At 34.5% G+C, this 22072-nt stretch overlaps 1 long non-coding RNA gene across 1 annotated transcript in view; it reads right to left on the bottom strand.

Moving 5' to 3' along the window:
- Nucleotides 1-1843: 1843 nt before the first annotated feature.
- Nucleotides 1844-22072, bottom strand: part of LOC119875966 — a 62731-nt gene continuing 42502 nt past the window's right edge. Inside the window, exon 3 of the long non-coding RNA XR_005353856.1 lies at nt 1844-2079. This is a non-coding gene — a long non-coding RNA (uncharacterized LOC119875966). The remainder of the gene's footprint in view (nt 2080-22072) is intronic.

Genomic DNA, 22072 nt, shown 5'->3' with positions numbered 1-22072 from the left:
ATTACCCTGATACCCAAACCAGCAAAAGACACCCCCCAAAAAGAGAACTAGATACCAATATTTCAAATGACTATAGGTGCAAAATTCCTCAACAAAATATTAGCAAGTGAATTCAACAATATATTAAAAGAATCTTACGTTATTATCAGGTGGGATTTATTCCAGAGATACAAGGATAGTTCGATATCCACAAACCAATCAATGCAATGTACCACATTAACAAAGTGAAGGATAAAATTATATGATCATCTCAATAGATGCAGAAGTATTTGACAAAAATCAACAACCGTTTGTGTTAAAAACTCAACAGAGTGTAGAAAAAATGTACTTCAATGTAATAAAGGCCATATATGACAAGCTCATAGTTAACATCATTCTCAGTGATGAAAAGCTAAAAAGTTTTCCTGTAACAACAGGAATAATACAGGTATGCCCACTCTTTCCACTTTTATTCAACATAATATCGGTAGTCCTAGCTAGAGCCATTAGGCAAGAAGAAATAAAAGACATCCAAATTGGAAAGGAAAAAGTAAAACCATCACTGTTTGTGGACATGAGTTTGTATATACAAAACCCTGAGGACTCCATCAAAAATCTGCTAGAACTAATAAGCAAATTTACTAAAGCTACAGGGTACAAAATCAGTATACAAAAATTTGTTGTATTTCTATGTATTCAGCATTGAAATATTAGAAAGATAAATTAAGAAAACAGTCTCATTTATAATTTCATCAAAAAGGATAAAATACCTGGAAATAAAATCACAATGAGATATCATCTCATACTGGTTAGAATAGCTATTATCAAAAAGATAAGAAATAACAAGGATGATGAGGATGTGGAAAAAGAGAACCCTTGTACACTGTTGGGAATGTATATTGTTGTAGTCACTATGCTAAACAATATGGAGGTTCTCAGAAAAATTAATAGAACTACCATATGACTCATAAATTCCATTTCTGGGAATTTATCCAAAGAAAATGAAAACACTAATTAGAAAAAATACATATATCCCAGTGTTCTTTGCAGGGAAAACTACTGAGACATTAAAAAAGAATGAGATCTTGCCATTTGTGACAATATGGATGGACCTTGAGGATATTGTGTTAAGTGAAATATATCAAACAGAGAAAAATAAATACCATATGATTTCATTTATATGTAGATCATAAAAAACAAAGAAAAGAAAAGATACAGGGAACAGATAGATGTTTGCCAGAGGGACAGGTATTAAGGGGTGAGTGTAATGGATACAGGGGTCAAGAGGCATTGAATTTCACATTTAAATTAAATAAGTCATAGGGATGTAGTATACAGCATTTTGGTTAATAATACTCTTGTATATTTGAAAATTCTAAGAGTAAATCTTAGAAGTTTTCATCACTAGAAAAAATATAATGTATGGTGATAGTAATTAGACTTATTACTTTTATCATTTTGCATGTAGACAAATATCAAATCATGTTGTACAGCTGAAAGTGATATAGTGTTATATGTCAGTTATTCCTCAATTAAAAACAGTTTTTAGAGACACCTGGGGGGCTCAGCGATTGAGCGCCTGCCTTTGGCCCAGGGTGTGATCCTGGAGTCCAGGATCAAGTCCCACATTGGGCTCCCTACACGGAGCCTGCTTCTCTCTCTGCTGCCTATGTCTCTGCCCCTCTTTCTCTCTGTGTCTCTCATGAATAAATAAAATCTTTAAAAAAAAACATTTAAAAAAAATTCTGAGCAATAGAAGAAATATAAAAAGTAATAGAAGCATTATTTGATGAAAGGCATTGGATACAAATGATTAGTCACATTTTATTTAAATCTCAAATAACAAATCTAATGCTATATAAATTCTTTAAGACTATAAAGAGAGAAATTGTCAAACTTTTCAGGAAGCTAATGTGACCTTCATGTTTGGATTGCTACATAAGGTTATGCGTCTGTCCATTGCCCAAGAGCAACTTGCCAAAGAAGTGAATTGGGAGGGAGTTGAATACAGCTTTGCATTCTCCCAGGCAAACACCATCTGTGCCATCCAGCAGAACTTATATGAAGATGCCTCAGAAGCCACTTCTTTGAAACTTAAACCTGAGAAAACACAAGAAGCAAACCAAATTCTCTCATGAGTATAGATGTATAAATGCTAATAAAATAATAAAGTTGAAAAGTTGGTGCCTATTAAATGTGTATCAGGCTACGACCAAGATTTTATTTCAGGGTTAAGCAGATGGTATTAGAAACACATAACTCATTTTATTGATAGATAAAAGAAAGATTAAATTTAATTATTTTAATGTAGTGCCAAGTATATTTGATAAAATTTAACATTAAATTCTCATATAAACATTGTTTTCCAAAAATCTGTTTCCTTAACATGAAAAAGCCAAATTGTACTCAAATTTTAAAAGCCCAGTGCATTCCTGTCAAAATCAGAATTCTATTTGATGGTGGATACAATAATGCTATACCTCAGAGTTGAAAAGAGAGAAAATGCTGAAAATATCTAATAAGCATAAATGAAATAAGATGGAAGTAATGAAATCAAGTGTATGTCATTACATTAAATGTGATTATAGAGAATTTTCCTATTATACACACATACACACACTGACACACTTGAATTATTGGCAGTTTGCTGGTATGAAAGACAAGATCTTTGAGTATCAAACTGTATATGATCCAAAGATATTCAGTGCACATCTTAAAGGCTCCATAAATGTTATGCATGCTTCTTTGGTTAAAGGCATATAACCATAAGAGCTTTCAAAATACGTGTGAAATTATGGGCTAATTTATCATTATGATTATTATTAAGATTATTAGTTACCTATATAGAGACATAAGCTCAATACACACCAAGGAAATATTAACACATCTTTCATGTAGATGAGTTATGAATGTAGTATATAATGACCAGGTAGAGACTAATTTTTACTGGCCAGAAAATAATTCCTGAAATATATGTTCTTGCTGGTATGGAAAAAAAATTCCTTAGAAAAGCATTTACGAAGTAAATAATTTATATCATCTTCTTGCCCTATAAAATGCTTGGGAAATTATAGATCAAGCTATTAGGTTTTGAGACAAACTTTTAAAAAGCTAAACCTTGAAACTCTGACATAATGAAAGACCAGTAAGAAATAAAAGGACTGCTGAATTGAGTTTCTCCAACAAAATATTTCAACAAAGCAGAACATATGCTTATGAGATACAAAATTCAGACACTTTTTAAAAATTCTATGATATCAAATTACTTATATGGGTGATTAGTTCATTTCTGATGTAAGCTATGTCTGCTCACATTCTCTTAACTACCCCCTTTCATAGGCCTTTCCTTTATAGCACTTCTCACAATTGTAAATTAAGTTTCTGTGAAGTTGTTTTTTCGATGTCTACTTCTCTTACTAGACTTTGAACTTCAAAAGAACATGCTTGGTTTGTGCACCATTCTAATCTAGAAGTTAGCAGAGGGCTTGGTAGAGAATAGTACTCCCTCCATATTGACTGATGGATGAACCAATAAATATATGAACTAGTCAAATCAGTAAATTGAATTGTTAATAATTTTAAATAATTAATTTGATTGCTTCCCAGATAGCCTTCACCCCACCCTTATTTTTTGATAATTGATAAAATAAAGAGATTGCTTCTGTGTTTGTCTCTTCACTAGGACCACAAAATTGCTGGTACCTGGATGGAATAATTTTATATTAAGGCACATGGATGAAGGAAGTGCCTACCTGGTATGTTTAGGCTGGACATTAGTATAATGGCTATAATTATATCTGACAATTGGTTTAAATGGTTATTCTTAAAAAGATCATGAACAATTCATTACAACTAAAGAATAATTAAGTGGATAAATCCATGCTGGAAGGAGAACTATGTAGAAAGGCTATAATTCATATTTAGTGTGGTTCTAATATTTTTTCCAAACCTTCCTCATTAGAATAATGGACCTGTGGTATAAGTGAGCATTTCTTGAAATTTTAGGAGAGAGCCTTCCCTTTTCTTTCATAATTTTACTTTGTTATTCTTCAGTGTTGTACTTCTGAGTTCTGCATTTATCTCTTGCCTAATAGTACCAGAGCTTTTGCACAAATTACAATTCTTTAGTAAATGTTCAAATTTATACACATTAAGTTCTAAGTACATAGTTTTTATTAACTATATTTCTATAACTCTTAGATATCTTCAATCTAAACTGCATAAAAGTGTATGGAAGTCCCCAGTATTCTTTCAAAGGTCCTTGCGACTGGTTACTTGGTTACTCCAGGGATGGTTCTTGTGAATTTTTCTGTGATCTCTTGGCTTGTCTTCATCTGTTCCCTGTTGAAAGGAGCTACAGTGGAAGAATGAAAAGGTTTTATTTCTGCCCTATTCCTTGGCATTTTGGTTAGAATGACGATGATCTGAATATTGCTCTGATTTAAAATATGCCTGGCATTTTGTTTTTATTCAGTTTTGGAAAGGCCAACAGATCAGGAGATGATTGCCGTTATAAAGATGGCTTCTTACTTAGAGTTCCCAGGAGGAGGGGGAATGCCCTGCATGCAGAGCCAATGAGGAAGCAACATTGCTCAGGCACTGTTGAGGCAAAAGGAATGAGGGGAAGTCATTGGTCAGAAACTTTATTGTAGTCTCCATGGGGAGGAGTAAGTGAGGCAAGGTAAGCAGTTTAGCAGGCTTGACTCGGATTGGGTAGTTTGAATAATTTTGACAGTCTCTGGCTTGTTAGGGTGTTCCCTAATTTTCCAGTTTCTGGCCTTGAAGTTACTTAGGGCAGGGGGAATATTGACTTGGTGTATGGGAGGTAAAGAAGATAGTCAGAGGTATGGGCTCTGGATTAGTTTCTTTGCAAATCAAAGGTGTGGCCTTGTGAAGTTGTTTGCTACATCTAAGAATTGAAGGAGTCATGTGAGGGGTAGTCTCTCCCCAGTCAGCAAGGCCCCAGATGCCAGGAAATACAGAAATAAGAAAATATAGTTAATATATGCTCCTTCACTACATTAAAGTAATTGCAAGGTATTCCTGACCTATAAGTCTTTTCCCTGTCACACATATCCCTGCCTACTACAATAGTTTTATTAATTATCTCTTAACTCTTTCATGTCAATTACACAATTGGTCTCATGCCCATGACTCAGATACAAGAGATAAAATAATGCAATCATACTGGCTATATACTTTAGGTAGACTGATAAAAAGTTATTTGAAAAATAAAATCTTAAAAAAAACCAAAAGAATTTAAATTATGGCTTCTGTCAGTGTGTATAATCAGAGTCATTTTAGTTCCTCACGACTATAAGAGCTCTGACCTATGGATCTAAAGAGCAAATCCTTCCTCACACTCCTTTGATGAATTCAAATTAAGTGGGATGAATTTAGAACACTTAGCATAGGGTCAGGCTCACATTGGATGCTCAGAAAGGGTTAGTTCCTTTTGGCTTTTCAGCCTAACTACTTTTTTAACATTACAACCCAGACAACATAAATATCTGGCATTCACTTGACAGTTAGTACTCTTTAAAAGATCAGATATTCTGAAAAACAATAACAACAAAAGGTATAGTTTCCTTGATTCTTTTTTTCCTCAATTCTTTTATATATTAACCACTGTAAGCTTTTTAAGAAGATAAAGGTTTCTGCTACTCCAAGAAATAGAGAAATTAAACATTTATATAGGTAAGTTGTTTAGTGCTCTTCAATTTAGATTTAATGTCTATATGCTTATTTACTCACATATAAACAACTCTTAATTTCCTTTTGTATCAATGACTGAATAAATAGATTGTTTATTATCTCCCATGATGCAGCCTTGAAACGTTTTCTTATAAATCACTGAATATTCTAAGGCTGCATGAGTGTGTGTTTTTAGTATCTTAATGTATCTGGAAGTCTGGAAAAAGAAAAAGATATTAAACAATGCCCTCTTTTCCTTTTAATAGCATGGCCACAAATGTTCATTTTGCTGCAGCATCAAAATGATGAATAACTCCTGTACTTAGCCATATATTTGCAGTGGCAAATTAGGAGTCTTTGGATGTGAAAAACCACATTAAGCTTTCTCAAATAAGCTGCCTCAGTCTTTAATTCTAACTCTAATGGAACAACTAGTGTTAGCAATAAGAAGTCACTTCGAAATGATGGTATAAGAATGCTACTCTTCAGTTCGTGATGGGACCTAAGATAAATGGAGTTTTTTAAATCCCCAAACCTCATAACCAAATGCTACTCAAAAGCCAGTTCTCTAGAAAGAATACGCAATGAGGAACACACTCTACCTAGTAAAGGAAGTTATGATTGTCTATATTTTAGTTTAATATTTTAGGAAAATTAGGACAGAATACTAAAATGTATCATATTTGATCCATCATCTGTAATAAAAATTAAATTACATATGAATAGTTTATATCCAATAATTTTATAAATTGTAATCCAATTACAAAAATCTTTGTATATGTTGGTTTTCTCTTGAGTGTCCTTACAAGATAGACTTTGAAGATATTTACTTTCTAAAAAATTGTGAGGATGATATATAAATAACATTAAAAAATTTTTTTTATTTTATTTATTTATGATAGGCACACAGTGAGAGAGGGAGAGACGCAGAGACATAGGCAGAAGGGAGAAGCAGGCTCCATGGAGCCCAACGTGGGATTCGATCCCGGGTCTCCAGGATCACGCCGTGGGCCAAAGGCAGGCGCTAAACCGCTGCGCCACCCAGGGATCCCTATAAATAACTTTTTATGCGCTGCCTCTCTTTTGTCTCTGTCATTCACTCTCTCTTTGCCTTGATTATACAGTAAGTTAATAAAATAGAAACTCTAGTTTGATTTTTCCAGTGAAAATCCAGTTTGTTTCAGTCTTATTTTCATTCCTAATATTGCTTGGCCAGTGATCTTACAGATGACATAATGATGGATTGGGGGGATCCTAGGGTGGCTCAGCGGTTTAGCGCCTGCCTTTGGCCCAGGGTGTGGTCCTAGGGTCCTGGGATTGAGTCCCGCATCGGGCTCCCTGCATGGAGCCTGTTTCTTCCTCTGCCTGTGTCTCTGCCTCTCTCTCTCTCTCTCTCTCTGTGTCTCTCATGAATAAATGAATAAAAATCTTAAAAAAAAAAGATAGATTAGGTAAGAGAGTTTGGCTGGAACAAACCACAGGAATTTGAGCTGCAGGAGCCTCTATAATCATTTAGTTGAAGCTCTTATTTTATAGCTGAAAACTTGTGATTAAGAGATGTCATTTATTTAAGAGCATTGAGCTTTTAATGGTGAAACAGTCCTCGTGATTCCAAGTCCAGTGCTCTTTCTATTAAACTTAGTTGTTAATATCATCACTACTTATTCCAAGTGCAGGAGGAAGAATGTTGCTCTATGGCAGTGGGTATAGCTTCAAGGATTGTCTGGGTAATAAGCAAGTGAGGAATTAACATTTCCACATCAGACCCCCATTTTAGGGGAAGCTAGGTGGCTCAGTATTTGAGCATCTGCGTTTGGCTCCAGTAGTGATCCCAGGGTCCTGGGATCGAGTCCTGCATCGGGCTCCCTCTGGGGAGCCTGCTTCTCCCTTTGCCTGTGTCTCTGCCTTTCTTTCTATGTCTCCATGAATAAATAAATAAAATCTTAAAGAAGTCCCCCATTAAAAAAAAAAAATCTGTGGCTCTATCAGCTTATAGCTGTTTGAGACTATAGGCTGTTCACTGTCTATAACAAATAAATTCAATTATTTGATCAACATGATTAGCCAAATCGTTCTAAAAACTTTAAGGTAGAACAAATTCTTAATTTGACTTATTTTAAAACTTAGCTGTCTTTTGATTTACTTGAATTTGTAAGAAAACATAGTATAAGCTTAGAGATGGTGGAATCTATGAAATTATTTTGCAGTTTTCTAAATCAAGATTTTTTTTTTCATTTTAACATGAAATGGAAGAGTGACCAGTTGAGATAACTATATTAACAAGATGAACATTAGAAAAGAGCATTGTTTATGCTAGGAAAAAATTCCAGGGGACACCTGGGTGTCTCGGTTAAGCATCTGCCTTTGGCTCTGGTCATGATCTCGGAGTCCTGGGATCGAGTTCTACATGAGTTCCCTACTCAATGGGGAGTCTGCTTCTCTCTCTCCCTGCTCATGTTCTCTCTCAGTATCTGTCTCAAACAAAATCTTAAAAAATAAGACAAAAAAATTCTGTACTTTTCCTGTCTCCAAAATTCTAATTAGTTCCTAATTTTTTAATGGTAAGATAAACTAAAACAAAACAAGCACTGGAATTCCAAATAGATGCTGCTACTCTTTAATATTAGATGCAAAAATAGAAAATTTTCAACCATTTAAGTAAAGATCAGTTAGCACTAATGAAATCCAAATCTATAATCCAAATTTTCATTTAATGGTACAGAGTGCTATATAATTCTTTAGAATGTGTTGCCTTCATACTATCAATAAATTATATCATTTGAATATCTTTAAAGATTAATTCAGTATATAGATTTTCATTTTCAATGTGATTTATATCACATATGTACTCTAGGGCTCAACTCCCAAAGCGTCAATTAGAGGAAAAAATATTTTCGTCTTTTCAAAGCATTTTAAGTGTATTAAGTACAGTATTTTTCTGAATGGTACACCACTACTGCCTTGTACTTCTTCTTTCTGCACAATAGAAAAGAGAGACATTTATGATAAATGCAATCAAAGGATTTATTCATTGAGTTACTCCCTGTCTATTTATACTTGCACTTTTGGGGAATGAATAGAATAATTATTCTTTAGAAAATCCTGGTTTATTTTCAGAATTAAAAAATGTATTTTAAAAAATACTTGCAATTACTACTGGGGTATATGCAAAGTTCAGCCACAGAGAGAGAATCCTAAAAAAGCAATCAGCTTTTATTTACAGTTGATAAGGTAAATTTTGATCCACAATGAATATTTTATTCTGTAAACATAAATTAACAAGATATATAACACTATCGTAGAAAAGAAAATCTGAAGGTGTATGCATTCTGCTTTTTTTAAGCCTTAAATATTTACTTATTTTTAGCTGCAGTCTTTTCTTGCACCAGAAAAGGAAGAACTCTTTCATCATAAATGTTAAATAGTAAGATGTCCTTGAAAGAGTTTTAATCTTCAGGATATTATAAGTGAGCTCCTTCCATGGTAGTGGTGTTGGAAATAGGGAAAAGAGCAGACAAGAGATGAGGATCTAGATAAATTTTTTATTATGAACAGAAATCCAAATATCTCTTGATAGCAAACTTTGTAGTTGATATGCAGCCAGACCAAGAAATTCAATATAAAACTTCAGACTCAATAAATCTCACACAGTTCATGCTAAATTCCCCTAATTGCCAATGAATAGTACACTCCTGCAAAGAAAACCAGAAAGGTCATGCTAAATTACACAGGCTCATGCTGTTCTGCAAATCCATTGTACCTTGCATCTCTGTCTTGTTGTGTCTGCTGTGCAATTTTCTGAACTTTACTCAACTTTACCACCTACTGGTTATTCAATTCTAATCAATAGAAGCAAATATTCACATAGCCTGACCTTCAGTAAACTGTAAGAAGGCTGGAAGGGCAAGAGAATTCAGAGAAAAAATAAAATAGTGACCATGTCTTGTAAGTCACAGGAATAATTTAATTTTTTGTCTTATTTTAACTGGGGCAGGAGTGAATAAGAATATTAAAGAGAAATTGGCTTTTAAGTTGGGATAATTTATAGTAGAGCCCTGAAAAATGTCCATTAATTCGGTTTTCATGACTCCTTTGCAGTAAGAAGATGTAAACATGTTACAATAGCAAGGCTTCTTTAAAAAAAAAAAAAAAAAAAAAAAGCAGGAAGGGATTACTTTCTGCAGTTTGAGGGCAAGAGAAAACCATAAAGAAAATGGCAACAGTTCTTTTTCTTTCAGTCTTAAATTCCTCCCCCACACCAACTCTTTATCTAGAACACCTAAAAAGAATGCCTTGAAAAGTATCTAGATTGATGCCCCTTGACCTTCACAATCATGAAAATATGCATGCAGCTGTCACCCTCACAAGGTGTGACACTAGGACAGAGGGAAAGAAAGAGATAGGAAAATGGGAGGCAGAAGAAAGAGGCTTTTGTTGGTAAAAGACAAAGTTTGCCCTTGGTTAATTCATTTTCTCTTCAGCTCCTCACCTTTCTTTCCTTATACCATATTACACTTTAATCTCTTTTCTTATCTCCCTCAAAACTGGCTACCCCAGAGGCTCTCAAATCAGTCTTTTCAACTTTGTGGTGAATTGGTTAGATTGCTACTCTTTTCAAATTATATTTGCATATTTAAACCTAATATATAATTGTGGCATGCAAGATTTGTTTTCTGTTAAAGGATTTTTAGACATCAATAGACAACTAGAAGAAGGTTTATTATTTGTGATATTGTGCAGCAGTATAAAATTACATACTTTAGAAATAAAACTTACTGAACTCTACATTGATTTACCTTAAACTTTCCTGAAAACATGTAAAACTAACATCTATTTTGATGTAATTGCCACTTGTAATATCAATTAAGGATTTTAAAGATTAGTAATATATTAAAATAAAATAAAATGAAATAAAATTTCAGGGTGTTAAAGTTGCTGTTTGAATAGGAGATTTTAGCATCTCTGAAAAGTCTCAATGCTTCTGTATTGCAAAATTTTGTTCACATTCTTTTGGTAAGAGAGGAATAAGGAATGAGAATATTGAATTTCCTGAGTATTATTTTTAAGGACTTTGGAAATTAAAGTTTCAAAAACTATAATTTTTGGTTATCCGAAATTCTAAAGTAAAAGTCTTATAGGCTGTATAAAATTAGGAGTCTTTTAAAGGCATTACATTTTTGCCCTTAACATCACTGTGTCTTCCAGTAGAAAAGTATGTATTATAGAATGTTTTCTAAGAACCTGTGTGATATTTCCAAACTTTTTTTATCATTTAATTACTTTGTTTGTATCATTTAATTTGTAAAAGAGTAAATTTTTTAAAAATGTAACATACTGGAAGGAAAACTATATTCTTTTTTCCCCAAACATTTGTGATTTTATTAGTACTATTGATGTCTGATTCCTGGAATAGTATTCTATTTGCTCGTCTTGTGGAACTTTGTGTTGATTTAAGTAACTTCAGAGAATGACTTTAGACAAAAGGACAAAGGTTTCTAACCAAAGACTAAAAGCAGAGGCAGTCGGGGCCTAAAAAACTCCTGGTCTGTTATATAGAGGATGATGTAATGCTACATTCACTCAGCAGTTGTAGGGAAGGATCCATGATGTCAGGTAATTGTCATATCCTGGGAAAGTGAACCACTATCGTGTTTTATAGTGGATTGTAAAAAGAATTAGGCATGGTAATTTAACAAGATCTTTTGACTCCATAGTCACACAGTGAAGTGGTCTGTAACCTACTTGTAGCTGGTAAGGATATGCAGCTGGCTTAAATATGTTTATTATATAGTGATAAGCACTTCAAATTCTTATAAGCTTTTACCCTTACTCCATAGAATGGATTTGTCATATTTATTTTCATTGACTGTTAAGTGGACCCTAAACTGATTAATATCCAGACTTTTTCAAAACTTTGGCAAGATATTCTCTTGAAAGTAAACCCTTCATTAACTTTAGAGATGACAGCTGTGTCCATAATTCTTTAAGCAGATCAGAAATGCTTTTGCAATGCAACAAAAGGTCAAAGACGGAAAGCTTACTTTTAATAGACCATTTCTTTAACCATGACCATTTCTTTGACCATGTTTTTCTCAAAAAGTTTATATTAAAATGCAGTATACCTATTTCTCTCACTTCAGGTATTAATTATTTTGACAAGCAATGGGGAAATGTCAGGAATATGTGAACTGATGAAAACAAAAGCAATGATGTTTCCAAGGATGCACCTGACAGCTCTTAGGGGATCTAGAGAAATGAGAGCAGAATTACAATGATTTCAAGTGTTTTAGTAATACACTCAGGCAATTTAAAGTTGCAAAAACTCATCAGATTTATACTGAATTTAGATCTTTTCTGAATGTATAGTAATTCTGTTTTGTAAATTTTTAATGCTATAAATTCCTATTATGATTTGACTTTCTATTATGAAAAAGTGTATTTAGCATGGATTTATATAATGAAACTTTATATGTAGTAATAACTGTGTCTTGATCTAGTCTATAATATACCTCCCTGGATTACTAAATCTTAGGTTTGGAGAGTTCTGCTAACAGAACTTTTGTAATCTAGTTAATTTTTATAATAGTTCTTTATTTATTATTTGATATCTTTTTCTATCTTAGATTTTTATACTTTGTTTTAATGCTAGAACTAACTAAACTTCCCTTATAGGAAGGTAGATGCTCAAAGCTAAATTATTTGGTTAATCAAAATAAATAAATCAACAACCCTTTAAGAAGCTTGAAAAGGTCATGGGAATTTCTGGGGATCCTTTCATATACAAATTATAGTGGGTTTTTTTCACCTATTTTCCCATTCTGAGATTGAAGCAGTGTCAGATTTCACTATTACTGTTATTATTATAGAGATTTTTGCATTATATAGAAATATTAAAGACTGTTTTAATGCTACCAACCCATCCATATATTTAGATGGATAGAGGATCTTCTATTTTGAAGTTTTAAGAAAGGGAAAACAAAGGCAAATTTATTAACAAAGCAGGCAAACAAGTGTCATTAACAATCTGCACATCCTTTTTCCCCGGGGCAGGGTATTCTCAGGTAACAGGAACTCTTCCCTTAGAGGTGGATTGGACTGGCTGCAAAAGAGACTGGCTGTAGAGCAAAAGGTATGAGCTTGCAGAGGTACCCAAACAAGGCAGTAGCAGTAGCAGCAGTAGCTTCAAATCAGAGACTTCCTATAGTGTTCTTTTGTTCCTGTCTGTGAGGGCAAGATCAGCTTCCCACTGCTCCATCTCCCAAAGACTTACTTCTCATTTTCCCTTAAGATCTTTTAAAGAAATGGGTCTATTTATGGATCAAATCACTTTATTACTTAGGGATACAAAATGAATTAAAATTTTAATTCAGGTATAATTAACATATAGTATTTTATTAGTTTCAAAATAGTGATTAACAGTTCCATACATCACCCAGTGCTCATCATAAGTGCCCTCCTTAATCCCCATCACCTTTTTAACCTATTCCTCCACTTCTTTCCCCTCTGATAATTATCACTTTGTTCTCTATAGTTAGGAGTCTGTGTTTTGGTTTTTTTCTCTCTTTCTTTTTTCCTTTGCTTGTTTTTTGTTGTTTCTTAAATTCCACATATGAGTAAAATCATATAGTATTTGTCTTTTTCTGACTAACTTATTTAGCATTATACTCTGTAGCCCTATCCATGTTGTTGCAAATGGCAAAATTTCATTCTTTGTTATGGCTGAATAATATTCCATTGTAAATATATACCACCTCTTCTTTATCCATATTTATCTATAGATAGGCACTTGGGCTGCTTCCATAATTTGGCTGTTGTAACAATGGGGTACATGTATCATTTGAATTACATAGAGATGAGTGTATCTCTTTGAATAAGTGTTTTTGCATTTTTAAAAAGGATTTTATTTGAGAGAGAGAGAGCACATGAGCAGGGGGAGGGGCAGAGGAGAGGGAAAAGCAGACTTCCCTCCCACCCCCCCATCCCCCCGAGCAGAGAGCCCTATGTGGGGCTCTATTCTAGGACCCTTACATCATGCATGACCTGAGCCAATGGCAGATGCTTAACCAACTGAGCCATACAGGTGCCCCTATTTTTTTTTTTTTTTTTTTTTTGGTAACTACCCAGTAGTGTGATTATTGGATCATAGGGTAATTCTATTTTTAACTTTTTGAGGAACCTCCATACTGTTTTCCACAGTGTCTACACCAGGTTGCATTCCCACCAACAGTGCATGAAGGTTCCTTTTTCTCCACATGCTTTCTAATTGTTGTTTCTTGTGTTGTTGATTTGGGCATTCTGACAGGTGTGAGGTAATATCTCACTGTAGTTTTGATTTGCATTTCCCTGATGATTAATGATGTTGAGCATCTTCTCATGTGTCTGTTGGCCTTCTGTATGTCTTCTTTTTGAAATGTCTGTTCATGTCTTCTGTCCATTTTTAAATTTATTTATTTATTTATTTATGATAGTCCACACACACAGAGAGAGAGAGAGGCAGAGACACAGGCAGAGGGAGAAGCAGGCTCCATGCACCGGGAGCCCAACGTGGGATTCGATCCCAGGTCTCCAGGATCGCGCCCTGGGCCAAAGGCAGGCGCCAAACCGCTGCGCCACCCAGGGATCCCCTTCTGTCCATTTTTATATTGGATTATTTATTTTGGGGGTGTTGAGTTGTATACATTCTTTATATATGTTGGATACTAACCCTTTATCAGATAAGTCATTTGTAAATATCTTCTCCTATTTTGTAGATTGCTTTTTAGTTTTGTTGGTGTTAGGGACATTACTGCCTGTATGCTTTTCTCAGATTTTTATGATTTCAGGTCCCACATTTAGGTCTTTAATGCATTTTTAGTTTATTTTGGTATATAGTATAAGAAAGTCGTCCAGTTGCATTCTTTTACATGTTGCTGACCAGTTTTTCCAACACCATTTGTTAAAGAGAACATCTTTTTTCCATCGGATATTCTTTCCTGCTTTGTTGAAGATTAATTGGTCACATAATCATGGGTTTATTTCTGGGTCTCCTGTGTTGTTCCATTGATCTCTGTGTCTATTAGGGATACAAAATTTAAATATTGGGAACCTTAGCATTTTTTAATTCCTAGCACGTGTACCAGAAAAAAATTATCTTTAATTTTCCAAGAGAAGTAAATTTTAAATCAAAATCTATTCAGCAGGACTCTCAATTTTCCCTTTTCTCAAAATGATATAAAATCCCTTTTTAGCCATTAAACACTTACTAGCTATGACTTTTTCTCTGTGCAATTAACATCAGTTGCAAAAACAAAAAAATACTCTAGTAACTTTTGGGCAAGAAAACTAACACAATTCAATTATTGATAAGAGTTAAAGATTCTTAAAACCTTGATGTCACCATCTTTATTAAAAAGAGTGAAACATGATTAATAGTAGCAGAAAATCATTCATGTCTACCAGAAAATTGATCGTGAAAAAATTTTTCAGATAGATACAGTTATCGTCTACATAAAAATATTCATATATGTTTTCGTTGGAAGTAGGAGGAACAAATCTTCCTGGATATCTTGTTTTACCAGTAAGAAAACTTCTCTATTAGCTCCTCCATGTTCTTTTCTAAAGAAAGAAGAGGGAGGGGGTAGATTTTGGGGTAGCCAAACAATGATATCCTCTGCTATATGTAAGGTCAAGTAAAGCAGTAATCAAGAATCAGACTCAAGTTACATGTTGAGGTTAAGGACATACAATAAGGAAGTGTAGTCAAGGAGTCCTCATAAAATGGCTAAGCTAAGATTGTCCAAGGGAGAATAGAGATAATCATTCAGAGAGTAGGACAGGAAGTAGGTGGTATTTTCAGAAACAGAATACCAAAATTTAATATCTTTTAGTGCCCAAAGATGACTTCTACCCCATCCCCAGGCCAAAAGTGAAAACATTTTTTGCAAGCCTCTGTTTTCTCTTCAGCTTTATAATAGTTTGCAAATTATTTAAATTATTATAAAAATGGTTTAGTGATACCTATCTTGCTTTCCCAGTTGACTTTTCATTGCAGCACCTTTTAATCAAAGAAGAACTGTAATCTATTATTACTTTACTTATGGTCATTAATTTACTCATTCCATAAACGCTTGTTAAGGACACATTTTGTGCCATGGTTCATGGTGCTAGGTCCTGAGGTTCCGAAGGTGTTCACAGTTAGAAGAGGTAAATATGTAAATTTATAATTGTGGTAGAAAAGAATACATTTTATATTTGCAAAACTTCATGGTGGCAGAGAATTTTCTGGAGAGGTCAGGGGAGGCTTCATAGAAAAAGTGTCTAAATTCAGGTGGTTAAAGTTTGGTAAACAAGATAGGTAGGGTATTTCTGGCAGAGGGAAAGCCTTATAAAGGTATAGAAATCTGAAATAGCATGTCTCATTTAGAGAACTTTATGGTATGATAGCATTTTAGATACAAGATAAGAAATAGGAATCCGGAGAGGCAACTTTTGATCAAATCAGGGTGCATATGATACTACGAAGTATAGTGAATTAAAAGCCATCTTTGGGATTTAAGTATGGGCTGTATTTAAATTGTGGAAATATCACTTTAGTGGCAGTGTGAAAATGGACTAGAGATAAAAAGATATGAAAGAGAAGACCGGTTAGGAGGCAAATACTCTAATACAGAAGAGAAATGATGAGAGTTTAAATTTGGACAGTGGCAGTGAGAAAAGGAAAAAGTTTGTTTGTTTTTTTGAGATTTTATTTATTCATGAAAGAGAGAGCGAGAGAGGCAGAGACAAAGGCAGAGGTAGAAGCAGGCTCCATGTTCCAAGCAGGGATCCTAATGTGGGACTCCATCCTGGGACTGCAGGATCATGCCTGAGGCAAAGGCAGATGCCCAACCACTGAGCCACCCAGGTGTCCCATGGATAAGGGAAAAGTTAAACCAGATGGGACTTGAGGACAAATTGCATTTGAAGAATAAAGGAGAGAGTAAGTCATAATGAGTTCCATGTTCCTTCTTTGGGAGATTGTGAGATAGGTACCATTATCCAGCTAGAATAGATTTTGGATACATTTTAGAAGGAGAATGACAAGCTCAGTTTGCACATACTGAGTTGGAGATGTCTGTGAAACAATCTAGGTGATTTTGCCCATTACTCAGGTGGGTATGTGAACCTTGAGCTTAGGAGAACAGTATAAGCTAGATACAGATTTTATGGTTATTAATATATAGAAGTTAGAAAATAATTGTGCTTATACCCTTTAAGGGGATATAGTGAGATTAAAAGAGAATAAGATTTATGAGGATAAGGACTATATTTGTTTTCCTTGTTGTATGTCAAGGTTGTAGATAAGCACCAGACACATGGTAATCTTTCAACATATGCTTGTTTAAGGAACAAATAGTTAAAGAGAAGTCAGAAAAGGAAGATGGGGAAAAGTAAGACATAAAGGAAGATAATTAGGACAAGTTTAGTGTCATGTATACCCAAGAAGGAGATTCAAGAAAGGACTTGTCAACAGTGTTTAATGCTCCAAAGCGATCACACAAAATACAAATAGTAAAATTAGAACATATGCTGTTCTTCTATACAGAAACCCAAATAATATATTTTATTTTTATTTACAGTCAAAAAAATCTTAGTAGTAGAATGAATGTCAGGCCATGTTTTTGGTAGATGAATTTCTTTTTATTCAACTTCAGATTTTCTTTATAATTCTCTGAAGTACGTATTTATCAGAACCAACAAATGTACATTAAATGATGTTTTGAATGTCGGTTAAATTATATAATCAATAGTAAGATATACAGACACAAATGCATTCTGAGGCCTCAGGAGTGAAAACAAGTATTTTATTTTTTAACATGTTACAGCCTTGTGAATTCTCATATTTCACAGAAAGGCAGCTAAGTGCTCTTATGATATGAAAGCAAATGGAAAAAAATCTTTAGAAACATTAATTCAGGGTAAACTCATGTAAGGTATTGTCAAGTAAAATAAGGAAACTAATTTTGCAGAATAGTTATTCATCTGGGACACTTGGATGACTCAGTTGGGTAAGTGGCTGACTTTCAATTTCAGCCCAGGTCTTGATCTTAGAGTTGTGAATCCAAGCCCTGCACTGGGCTCTACACTGAGTGTGGAGCCTACTTTAAAAAAAAAAATGTTCACTCATTTGTTCAACTCATTTACTCAAATATTCACTGAACACCTACTATGTGCTACTGTGTTCTAGGTCATGGGGCTATAGCAGTAAATTAAGCAAATATAGTTCATACCCTCTTAAACCATGCACTTATAGGTGATATTAAAAGTATATAATTAAGAAAAGTTAGTATACAGTATATAACAAGATTTAGTATGTGCCCTTATAGTACCAAAATATATATTTCAATAGTCTTACAGGAATGATATTTTTTAATTGCTTTGAAGAAGTGTAATTTATTCTGAGACTTCAAAAATGAGGAAAGATAGCTTGACATATTGGGGGTGGAGAGGTTTGGAGAGATCATCCTGAATGGAAAGGACAGTATATGCTCCGTTGGGTAAAAAGAAGCCAGCATATTGAGAGAACTGGAAGCAGAAGGTTTTATCTGGAACACCAGAGTGAGGAAAGGAATGTGCCCTTGAAGAGACTGGATAGATGGGACGAGAAGCATCAGGACTATGTTAAGAGTTTGATCTTCATCCTTCATGAAAACCAGTAAATGACTATAAATAGATGAGTGACATGAACAGATGGGAATTCTTTGAAAACTCTTTCTTTGTTTACAGTATTAAAGAAAAATCCACAAAACTGGGAAATGCAAAGTATGCAAAGAAAGCAACTCTCGTACTTAGGATATTATCTTTTATTATTAGGAATTTCTTCATATAAGAATTGGAAATGAGAGACACCCAGGTGGCTCAGTCAGTTAAGCCTTCAACTCCTGATTTCTGCTCATGTCATGATCTCAGTATCCTGGGATCAAGTCTGGCCTCAAGCTCCATGCTGAGCAGGGAGTCTGCTTCTCTGTCTCTCCCTCTCTCTGCCCCTTCTCTCTCTCTCTCTCTCTCTCTCTCTTTCTCTCTCTGTCTAAATAAATACACCTTTAAAAAGAAAGAATCAGAAATGATTAACTTTCTTTTGGGATTCTTGGGAGGATTAAATATGTAAAGTGCTTTACATGGTTTCTGATACATTATGGGGAATGTTAAATTGGCTGTCCATTTACCAGTTTGTTTAACAGTAAGTTAATGCTAACTGACTGACATTGTTAGGAGAGAAAATAGAGGCTTTTCAAGAATATGAGTTTCCATTCTGGGAATATCCTTCATCTACCTATTAAGGAAGGAAGCCTGATACTATCACAATGACATCCTTGGGCAGCCCTGGTGGCTCAGTGGTTTAGTGCCGCTTGCAGGGTGTGATCCTGGAGACCCGGGATCGAGTCCTGTGTCGGGTTCCCTTCATGGAGCCTGCTTCTCCCTCTGCCTGTGCCTCTGCCTCTCTCTCTCTCTCTCTCTCTCTCTCTCTCTCTCTCTCTGTCTCTATGAATAAATAAATAAAATCTTTAAAAAAAACAAACAAACAAAACAATGACATCCTTGATGGGCATTGGCCTACACAGGTACCCAGATCATCCAGGCTAGTACCCTGATCAGAAAGGCCTAAATCTGAAAGACCACCATGAGAAAGTATTGCCTTGGAATATTTGCATTTGGTTTGGGGTTATTTATAATTATCTGCAAGTCCCTTGGGAAATCACATCATATTAAAAATCATCTAAGCACCCTGAGTATCCTGCTTCAGCAAAGGAAACAACTTGAAGCCATACCGGGCCTCACAAAGGAAGTTTTCATTATTTTTATGTCCTAAAAGCCTTGGTTACTTAAAAACAATGTTGATAAAGCAGTTTGTAGCAATTTATAGTTTTGAAGTTTTGTATGATTTTTAAAAGAAAATTTTCTACTACAGGTGCACATCACATGTTGAAATTTAGGGTTTCTTTTTCAGATTTAAAGTGTACTTAAAGAGGGGTATTATTTGATATACTTGGCAGTAATGGTGCTTGGGAGTGAATGAAAGCCTGCTAAGACTTTGTTAGCTTTCAAATGAGTGTGGGAGCTATGGGACACAGTATCCACTGACTTCTTTTCTGAGGAAATCCTTTTGGCAGAATATCTAAACACTAAACTCCTTAAGAAGTCCTTTTCTAGAAAAAAAGCAACAAGAAGCAGCAGCCATGAGAGTTGTTACATTATTTTAAAACATAGAATTCTTTTCTGAGCAGGCAGTAGTAAGAAAATATTCCAGCCTGGATAGCAATTTATTTTGAAAAAAAATTTTTTTTAAAGATTGTATTTATTTATTCATGAGAGACAGAGAGAGAGAGAGAGAGAGAGAGAGAGAGAGAGAGAGAGAGAGAGGCAGGCTCCATGTAGGGAGCCCGACATGGGACTAGATCCCAGGTCTCCAGGATCTCACCCTGGGCCTGAAGGCTGCGCTAAACCACTGAGCCACCCGGGCTGCCCTATTTTGAAAATTAATCAAGAAATGGTCATTAGAGCCCATAGGTAGATTATAAGAATTTCAGGAAAAGTGCTCCTTCCGTAATTCTCCAGGCTTGTGATGCTGTGAGTTGATATTTTTGTTTCACTTACTGGTTTGTTCTAATATAGACGTATCATGCAGTCCTTAGTACTGACCTCAGAATTTGAGTTAATTGAAATTGAACCTAGTGGAAATTGCAAAAATTTCACATACTATGAGGTTTTATACGTCATTGAAAAATCTGGAAAGTAGTTAAAAGAAACAGAGACTAGTAAAGAAAAAGAAATACCATGTTCCTAGAAAGATGACTAAGAAAGGTAATCAGCTAAAGGGATATATATTTTTTGAGCATGATAAGTAAAACTGTTTAGATAAAAGAAGATTTGTAGTTTAGCTCTTGAAATCAGGATCCATTAAAAGGAGAAGAGAGAGTTTATTTTATAGGTACTACCTGTCAATTGCATTAATAACACTTTACATTGTTGGAATAATGGAGCGCAGAAGCAAAGATAGAAAGTTACAGATACATTAATTCTTGATTCATTGGCTACCTAGAATCATAGAAATTCAGACACCATTTGCCAACAACAACAATTAGTCTTTTCAAATGTTTTGGATGCTTGGAGAAATATCAAAGGAATTATTATTATTAGTATTAGTGGTATCATTTTTAATCCTGGCTGTTCAGTGTACATACATGTACACTAACAGTATGCTTACATGGGCACAAGAAAACATATGGCAATATTTACAGACAAAGATGAATAACCAAGCCTATATATGATTCTTAAGATGTATGCAGGCTTTTATACTGACACAAAATATAATTTGAATCTAATCAATTTTGGCACTATTGACATTAATTTAGAAAAGGCATAACAAATAGTAAAAACACAAAACAGTAAAGGTTATGTGCTTATTTTGTGATATATGCTGAGTTTAAAGAAATGAGTATGACTTTGTCCTAGAGGACCTTACAGTTTAAATTGAGGAAGAAGAAAAGAAATAATGATGATGGCATGTGAGGAAGATAAACAGTAAAGTGCTTACTCCCTGTGAATATTTGGAAAGTAATAGTGTGTATCTAAAAACCCTGTGGAAGTTACTCGAGAAGGTCAAAGGTGGTAGTGCATCCCAGATAGAGGGAATGGCATGGTCAAGGCCTCGGGAGGCATACAATTGGATGGGTCCGTGCCTAGTCTTCACTACCTGCTTTTCTTCTTGTTAATCCTTTTGCAAACTAGTCTTATCACCCAAGTTGCTAAACCCAAACAAAGGCCTAGAGGCCTCCTACTCCTACAAATCTTTCTTTTATTTTTCACTCATACCATACTGAGTGTCCCTCTAAATCTCTCCTTGTTTTTTTCCTTTTTCTTAAAAAGAACTCTGCCCCTATCTTAATTGAACTTATCAAAATCAGATTTGATTCCAGAGCTACTGAAATAGCTTCTAAAAAGGTATTTTACTAGAGACTGGTTTTACTCCAGTAAAAAGTGCCTTCCAGTCACTCCGCATGTTCTCTTATCTGTTGCTGAACAATTACCACCTTTTATGCTTTGCTTGCATGCCTGCTCTTTCTTTTCATTGAAGTGCTCTTTCAGTCCTCCTGCACATGCTGACCTAACTCAGTCTTCAAGTCTTAGACCAACAGTCACCTACTGAGAGGAATCTTATCCACTCCTTCCAGCTCATCAGTTCTTAATCTGTGTTCCCATAGTACTCAACACATAAAACTAATATTAGTCATATTTTAACTTAAATTATTTGGTTACCTGATTTACTCTCTTTACATATTAAATACTCTTAAGAAAGAATCATGATTGTATTTTATATTTGCTACAGATTTTAGTGTCACATGTGTCACGTAATAGGAATAAAACAAATGCTTTATGAGTA

This window comes from Canis lupus, chromosome 1, assembly GCF_011100685.1.
Source record: "Canis lupus familiaris isolate Mischka breed German Shepherd chromosome 1, alternate assembly UU_Cfam_GSD_1.0, whole genome shotgun sequence".
Lineage (NCBI taxonomy): Eukaryota > Metazoa > Chordata > Mammalia > Carnivora > Canidae > Canis > Canis lupus.
The sequence above is the reverse complement of the archived record's forward strand: the minus strand, read 5'-3'. Positions and strand labels throughout refer to the sequence as shown.